Genomic DNA, 8,000 nt, shown 5'->3' with positions numbered 1-8,000 from the left:
GTGTATGTGGTTTGTGTAGGTGTGGGGTGTGTAGAGGGGTGTGAGGGTGTATTTGTGTGGTGCATATGGTGTGTGCAATACATGTATGGGGCTGTGTATATGGTGTGTGTGTGTTTCTGGTTTGTGGTGTATGTGGTATGTGTAGCTCCAATGTGTATGCGTGGTATATGGTGTGTGGGGGTTAGCAGGGTGTATGGGTGAGTGTTGGGTGGTGTTTGTGTGATGTGTGGTGTGTGTGGTTTGTGGTATGTATCTGTGGCTTGTGTGTGTGTGTGGTCTGCAGTGTGTGTGGCTTGTGTGTGATGTGTATTTGTGTGGTGTGTGTTTTGTGGTATGTTTGTGTGGCTTGCAGTGTGTGTGTGTGATGTGGTGTGTGCGGCTTGTAGTGTGTGTGATGTGGTATGTTGTTTCTGGTGTGTGTTTCTGTGATGTGGGTGGCTTGTGGTGTGTGATGTGTGTGTGGCTTGTGGTATGTGTGGCTTGTAGTGTGTGGTTTTTTATTTGTGGTGTGTGTGGCCTGTGGTGTGTGTGTTTGTGTGATGTGGTGTATGTGGCTTATGGTGTGTGTTTGTGATGTGTGTGTGGCTTGTGTGTGGTTTGTGGTCTGTGGTGTATGTGGCTTGTGATGTGTGTATGATGTGGCATGTGTGGCTTGTGGTATGTGTGGCTTGTGGTATGTGTGGCTTGTGTGTGTGGCTTGTGTGTGTGATGTGTGTGTGGCTTGTGTGTGGTTTGTGGTCTGTGGTGTGTATGTGATGTGTGTGTGAGATGTGTGTGTGGCTTGTGGTGTGTGTGTGTGATGTGTGTGTGGCTTGTGTGTGATGTGTGTGTGGCCTGTGGTGTGTGTGATGTGGTGTGTGTGATGTGGTGTGTGTGTGATGTGGTGTGTGTGGTTTGTGGTGTGATGTGTTTGTGTGATGTGTGGCCTGTGGTGTGTGTGTGTGTGATGTGTGTGTGGCCTGTGGCATGTGTGTGTCTGATGTGGTATGTGTGGCTTGTGGCGTGTATGATGTGGTTTGTGTGGCCTGTGGCGTGTTTGTGTGATATGACGCAATGCGGCTTGTGCCTGCACTGCCCTGGAGCAGAGTTCCCTAAGGGAAACCTGATGTACAGTATTTCCTAGGACTGCTGCAGGGAAGGGCCTTGGTGCCTTCCTAAGAACAACTAAGAGCAATTTTCTTAGAAGTGTGGTTTTGAGGCCGGGCGCGGTGGCTCTCACCTATAATCCCACCACTTTGGGATGCCGAGGTGGGCAGATCACCTGAGGTCAGGAGTTCGAGACCAGCCTGGCCAATATGGTGAAACCCCCGTCTCTACTAAAAATACAAAAATTAGGCTGGGCTCAGTGGCTCACGCTTGTAATCCCAGCACTTTGGGAGGCCGAGGCGGGCGGATTACGAGGTCAGGAGATCGAGACCACGGTGAAACCTCGTCTCTAATAAAAATATTTTAAAAAATTAGCAGGGCGTGGTGGCGGGCGCCTGTAGTCCCAGCTACTCGGAGACGCTGAGGCAGGAGAATGGCTGAACCCAGGAGGCGGAGCTTGCAGTGAGCTGAGATCGCGCCACTACACTCCAGCCTGGGTGACAGAGCGAGACTCCGTCTCAAAAAAAAAAAAAAAATACAAAAATTAGTCCGGTGTGGTGGCGTGCGCCTATAATCCCAGCTACTAGGGAGGCTGAGAGAGGAGAATCACTTGAAACCGGGAAGCAGAGGCTGCAGCGAGCCGAGATCACACCACTGCACTCCAGCCTGGGCGACAGAGCGAGACTCAAAAAAAAAAAAAAAAGTGTGGTTTCGGCCCCTCCTACAGCATGGCCACCTGTGGCCCTTCCTTAAAATGCAGGTCTGGGCCCATGCTGATTTACTGAATCAGAACCTGTAGGCCTGGGGCCTCCTAACCTGCCCTTTTTAACAAGCTTTCCCGGTAACTGCACCTGGTGAGTTCACACAGCGCGACCTCGGGGAGCCATGGCCCGGTCTTCCTTAGTACCTGCTGATGCACCTTTCTGGGGTGGTGGGGCCCCGCAGTGTACTTGGTAGCAAACATCTCCCTGGGTCACAGTTGTTCTTGCATGCTAGTGTTCTTGAACATTTAATATCTCCTCTGATTAGCCCCCTCAGCCTCACTGCACTGTGCCCATTTGAAGCCTTCTGGTTTAAGTAGCATGAATATCACGGCCACTGGGTGCGTTTTGTTCTCAGGCCATCTCGTGGGTAGATTTGTGTTTTCTCACCATTTTATTTCATTTTATTTTATTTTATTTTATTTTTATTATTATTATTTTGAGATGGAGTCTCACGCCGTCTCCCAGGCTGGAGTGCAGTGGCACGATCTCAGCTCACAGCAAGCTCCGCCTCCCGGGTTCACACCATTCTCCTGCCTCAACCTCCCAAGTAGCTGGGACTACAGGCGCCTGCCACCACGCCCGGCTAATTTTTTAAAAAAATATTTTTAGTAGAGGCGAGGTTTCACCGTGTTAGCCAGGATGGTCTCGATCTACTGACCTCGTGATCCGCCTGCCTCGGCCTCCCAAAGTGCTGGGATTACAGGCGTGAGCCACCATGCCCGGCCTCTCACCATTTTAATAATATCCTTGAGAGCAGACACATTTCCTGTTTTTGCTTCCTTTTTGTTCCCCAGGGTCTAATGTGTGTTCCGTACACAGCCCATGCCCAACTGCAGGCGGAAGTGAAATGGCGACAACCTGGAGAGACTCTAAGAGCCCGTGGGAGTTCCTGGAGGGACAGGGCAGGGCCCCTTGCTGCAATGGCCCCACACCTGCGGCTGCCTCTTCTGCACCCACACCTGCCTGGGGTGACCGCCTCCCCCCGCCTCACTAGCTGAACATGAGGATGAGGGCTGAGGTCCTGCTGGCAGACCCAGAGCAGAAACGGGCACAGCAGAGGCCGCAGGGCAGGTGGTTGCAATGGGCAGAGCACCCACCTCTCCATCTGCTTGGCTGACAGTGAGGTGGGACAGGTGCCAGCCTGAGCCCAGTCACCTCCCCCGGTCACCTTGCCAGGTCTCTCTCTGTGCCCAGCCCTTTGCAGCCACCACCCCCGTGGCTTCCTCCTCCAGCCCAGCAAGACTGAGAGTGCCCTTCTGCAGGAAGAGGGCCTCACTGCTGGTCCCCAGGCAGCAGGATCTGGGAAGGAGACAGCACATCTTCAATGCCGCTCTCCATATTCATGTGCCCAGCCGCCCCGGGGGAGCAGGAGGCTTTGAGGACTTGCAGGATCAAACGTCTTCAAACAAGCCTTTAGTCTCTCCACCCACAAGCTGAGTCCAATTTTAACTGAAGCCTATGAAGTGCACGGTCCTACAGAAACCATTACAAGAATCTTCTGGAAAAACAGAGGCAATACTCCCTGTAGGAAGGAGGATGAAAGTACTCACGGCTTGCCAAGCCCTCTGGGCAATAGGTCCCAGGGTACCCAGCAGACAGCTTCACCATCTCGGGTCTCTCCAAGGTCTCTCCCAAACCTGGTCTCATTAAAAGAAAACCAAAAGGGCCATATTATTTGGTTCCCATCTGGCCTCTCAAAATTTCAAAACTTTAATCAGTAGAACGTTAAAAAAAGTTAGGCTGGGCTCAGTGGCTCATGCCTGTAATCCCAACACTTTGGGAGGCTGAGGCGGGTGGATCACCTGAGGTCAGGAGTTCAAGACCAGCCTGGCCAACATGGTGAAATCCCTTCTCTACTAAAAATACAAAAATTAGCCAGGCACACTGGTGCGTGTCTGTAACTTCAGCTACTTCGGAGGCTGAGGCAGGAGAATTGCTTAAACCCAGGAGGCAGAGGTTGTAATGAGCTAAGATCGTGCCACTGCACTGCAGCCTGGCGACAGAGCGAGATTCCTTCTCAAAAAAAAAAAAAATTAACAATAACAAGGAAGCCACCAGCTGGCCCTTCCTGTGATCTTGCCAGACTGGATGGGAAATGGATGACACCATCTGGGCCTGACTTTCCTCCCAGGGAAGAGTGAGCAATTCCACCATTCGAGGACCCAAGTTTAAAAAAAAAAAAAAAAAGACTTTCCAAATGAGGAAGAGTTATGCCCCTAAGCAGCTTAGGTTTAAAATACCGTTTGCTTCCTGCATCCCACTGCTGCCGCCCCAAGCCAGCCCTCTGTCCCCTATTCCAGGCTAAACGTTACGACACAGCATCTTCAGGAAGGGCTGGCAGGTCAAGGTACCACAGGAGGCCCCCAGTGCAGAAATGTGCAGAAGTCTGGGAGCAGGAAATAAATTATGCTGGTGGAAAAGACAAAAAAAGAGTTCTAATTCTTCCTACAAGCCCAAGTCTACGATTTACACTTCTTCCTGGAGCCACCTTGCTCTCACCAGGGAGAGTCTGAACCTAAGTCTATGGTGGAAAGGTGGGGAAGAGGCACACTGCCCACGGTGACATTCAAGCAGAGGAGAGAGGTTTGGTGGCTCGTGCTGGCTGTCCCTTTTTCAAGGAGCCACTGCAAGGGAGCCTAGGCTTCTGGAGCCGGGAGGGCAGTGCCTCCATGGAAGGTTCCCATGCGTTCTCCTCTGGCAATGGTGGAGTGGCCCCTGCCCCATTTGGTGTGGCCCTGTGAAAAAGAGGCCAAGGCAGGCGGGAAGACTGGACGGGGCGGCAGAGTGGAAACCACAGCTGGGGCTTGGGCTCTGCTCTTGGAAGCACAGCAAGGGAGCAGCTGGGCTCTTCTTCCCCAAGAGGACTGTTGAGGAGGAAGCTGTTGGAGGTAGATCTCCCCACTGAAGGGCTTGCTAGCAGCCTTAAGCCAACTAGGCTGGCTCCCCTTACACCCTGCTGCCCGCCTCAGACTCCTATGGAAGCTCCTCAGCCGCGGAAGCTTCACCCTGGGTACAGGTTGGGTGTCACACACAGACCCCAGGGGTCATCAGCCTCTTGGGCACTGGTGCCCTTCCTGAAGGGACTAACCGTCATCCTCCCAGGGAGCAATCCAGACTACAAAGATGGCGGAGGCCAAACTGGTGGAAAGAGATGGTGTTGAGGAGACAGCCTGCTCCCCGAAGAGTGAGAAGAGCACCCTGGGAAAAGACCCCTGTAATGGCAGCGAGGGCTGGAGGCAGCCGGGTGGGTGGTGCCACTCAGGAGGCTGGCACCACAGCTCCTTTCAGGCTGTTAAATGTAGCATCAGTGGCCCCTGGAGTATCTAATCAAACACCTACCATTGGTCTGGCACTCTCCTGGTCACCCTGACTTTATCCTTGTGCTTGATTAACACAACCTTTTGAGTGTGGATTTTCTCTTTGGCGAGGAGGAAGGCAAGGACCAAAATATTTCTTTCTTTTTTTTTCTTTTTTTTTGAGACAGGGTTTCACTCTGCTGCCCACGCTGAAGTGCAGTGGCGCCATCTCGGCTCACTGCAGCCTCTGCCTCCCAGGCTGAAGCAATCCTCCCACCTCAGCCCCCTAGCAGCTGGGAGTACAAGGGCATACCACTGCACCCAGCTAATTTTTATATTTTTTTTGTAGAGATGGGCTTTTGCCATGTTGCCCAGGCTGCTCTTGAACTCCTGGGCTCAAGTGATCCGCCTGCCTCAGCCTCCCAAAGTGCTGGGATTACAGGAGTGAGTCACCGCACCAGGCCAGAATATTACATTTCTAAGCCGAATTGCTGAGACCCAAAACCATGTATTGTTTAAAGCCAAGGAGGCTTTTCTGCAGAGCTTGTGCAGCTAAAACACCTGGCCAAGTGTGTGGATCCAGGTATGCATGTGTCGCCAGAGTCCACTCTGCTTTGCTGGCTTGTTCTCTTTAGGGCAGGCTGTCCCCAGGCAGAGGTCACAGGGCTCCTGTCAGCTCCAGGCTCAGAGCCTTAGGTCAGCAACCCCAGGAGAAAGAATCTGAGTCTTTTTCCTTTAGGTCTCGCTCATGTCACCCAGGCTGGAGTGCAGTGGAGTGATCTTGGCTCACTGCAGCCTTGACCTCTCAGACTCAAGTGATTCTCCCACCTCAGCCTCCCAAGTAGCTGGGACTACAGGAGTGCACCACCAGGCCCAGCAAACTCTTTTGTATTTTTTTTATAGAGATGGGGTATCGCCATGTTACCCAGGCTGGCTTTGAACTCCTGGGCTCAAGCGATCCACCAGCATGTCTCCCTAAGTGCTGAGTGTGAGCCACTGTGCCCTCTTTCAGTTCTTTAGGAAAAAGTATAGTGGGCAGGGTGCAGTGGCTCATGTCCGTAATCTCTGCACTTTGGGCAGATTACCAGAGATCAGGAGTTCAAGATCAGCTTGACCAACATGGTGAAACCCCGTCTATACTAAAAATACAAAAAAAAAAAAAAAGAAAAAAAGAAAAGAAGAAGAAAATAAAATTAGCCAGGCATGGTGGCAGGCACCTGTAATCCCAGCTACGCGGGAGGCTGAGGCAGGACAATTGCTTGAACCCAGGAGGGGGAGGTTGCAGTGAGCTAAGATCGCACCACTGCACTCCATCCTGGGTGACAGAGCAAGACTCTGTCTCAATAAAAAAATAAAATAAAAAAAAAAAGAAAGAAAAAGAAAAAAGAAAAGAAAGAAAAAGAAATAGTGATTAACATAGAGAATATGCTTGTTCCTACTGAGATGTGTCATATCTTCACATTCTGCCCCGAGCCTGTGTATAAAAAAAGTTTAGAGAAACATAGGAACATGAAGAACAAAGACACTCAAGTCGACTCTTTCCACGAGGCCCCACTGTGTGAGTTTCCTAGGGCTACAAAAACAAAGTATCGCACACTGAGTGGCTCAACCAAGAGAGATGTATTATTTCACAGTTCTGGGGCCTGGCCGTTGAGGTAAAGGTGCCAGCAGAGTCAGCTTCCTCTGAGGGCTGTGAGGGAGAATCTGCCACGCTTCTCTCCTGGCTCTGGTGGTCTAGTGGCAAGCCTTGGTATTTCTCGGCTTATAGACAGACCTGTCAGCCAGATCTCTGCCTTCATCTTCACATGGTATTCTGTGTGTGTGTCTTGGTTCAAATTTCCCCTTCTCATAGGGATACCAGTCGTACTAGATTAAGGCCCATTCTAATAACCTCATTTTGTTTTTGTTTTTTTGAGACAGAGTCTTGCTCTGTTGCCCAGGCTGGAGTGCAGTGGCACAATCTCAGCTCACTGCAACCTCTGCCTCCCGGGTTCAAGCAATTCTCCTGCCTCAGCCTCCCAAGTGGCAGGGATTACAGGCGCGCATCACCACGCCCGGCTAATTATTGTATTTTCAGCACAAACGGGTTTTCGCCATGTTGGCCAGGTTGGTCTCGAACTCCTGACCTCAGGTGATCCGCCCACCTTGGCCTCCCAAAGTGCGGGGATTATAGGCGTGAACCTCATTTTAATTTACCTCTGTAGAGACCCTATTTCCAAATAAGGTTACATTCTGAGGTTCTGTAGGCTAGGATTCCAACATATTTTTTTGGGGGGGGATGGGGGGGACACAATTCAATCCATGGCATCCACTACGGACACAGCCCTGCCCTGCCATGTGGCAGCTGATTGGAGTTGTGTTGCTATGAAACAGGGAGGGCTGTGTTTATAACCAGCCCAGGCATTGATTATATTCCACCTCGGAGCACCCATGGGTAATTTCACAAGCAGGCTGCAATTCACACCTGGATCTCCCATTAGAGCAACCTGTCAGTGGCTTGCTTGGTTACACACATTTTCCAGGTGACACAGGACAATTCAACACGTGACAGGTCAGCTTTCGCTCTGTGGGTACAGACAAGCCCCCAGCAGTCACGTCCCAAGGCTCTTCGGGAGACCTGGGCGTACCAAGAGCTTTTCACTTTCTGGTTTTGTCTCTGTGCCAATGAGCCCGCGCCTGACATTCCACCGGTGTAATTCCAAGAAGAATTCTCTCAAAATCAATTGCCCAACACATACTTACTGTCTGACACAGCCATTTGTATTCCTTTTAGAGTCCTTTCTTGCATTGCTGACTTCAAGAAAGCAAATTAATTATTTGAGACACCGCTATTAAATTGACATAGTGATTAATC

The sequence above is a fragment of the Pan paniscus genome, chromosome 6 (assembly GCF_029289425.2).
Source record: "Pan paniscus chromosome 6, NHGRI_mPanPan1-v2.0_pri, whole genome shotgun sequence".
NCBI lineage: Eukaryota > Metazoa > Chordata > Mammalia > Primates > Hominidae > Pan > Pan paniscus.
The sequence above is the reverse complement of the archived record's forward strand: the minus strand, read 5'-3'. Positions refer to the sequence as shown.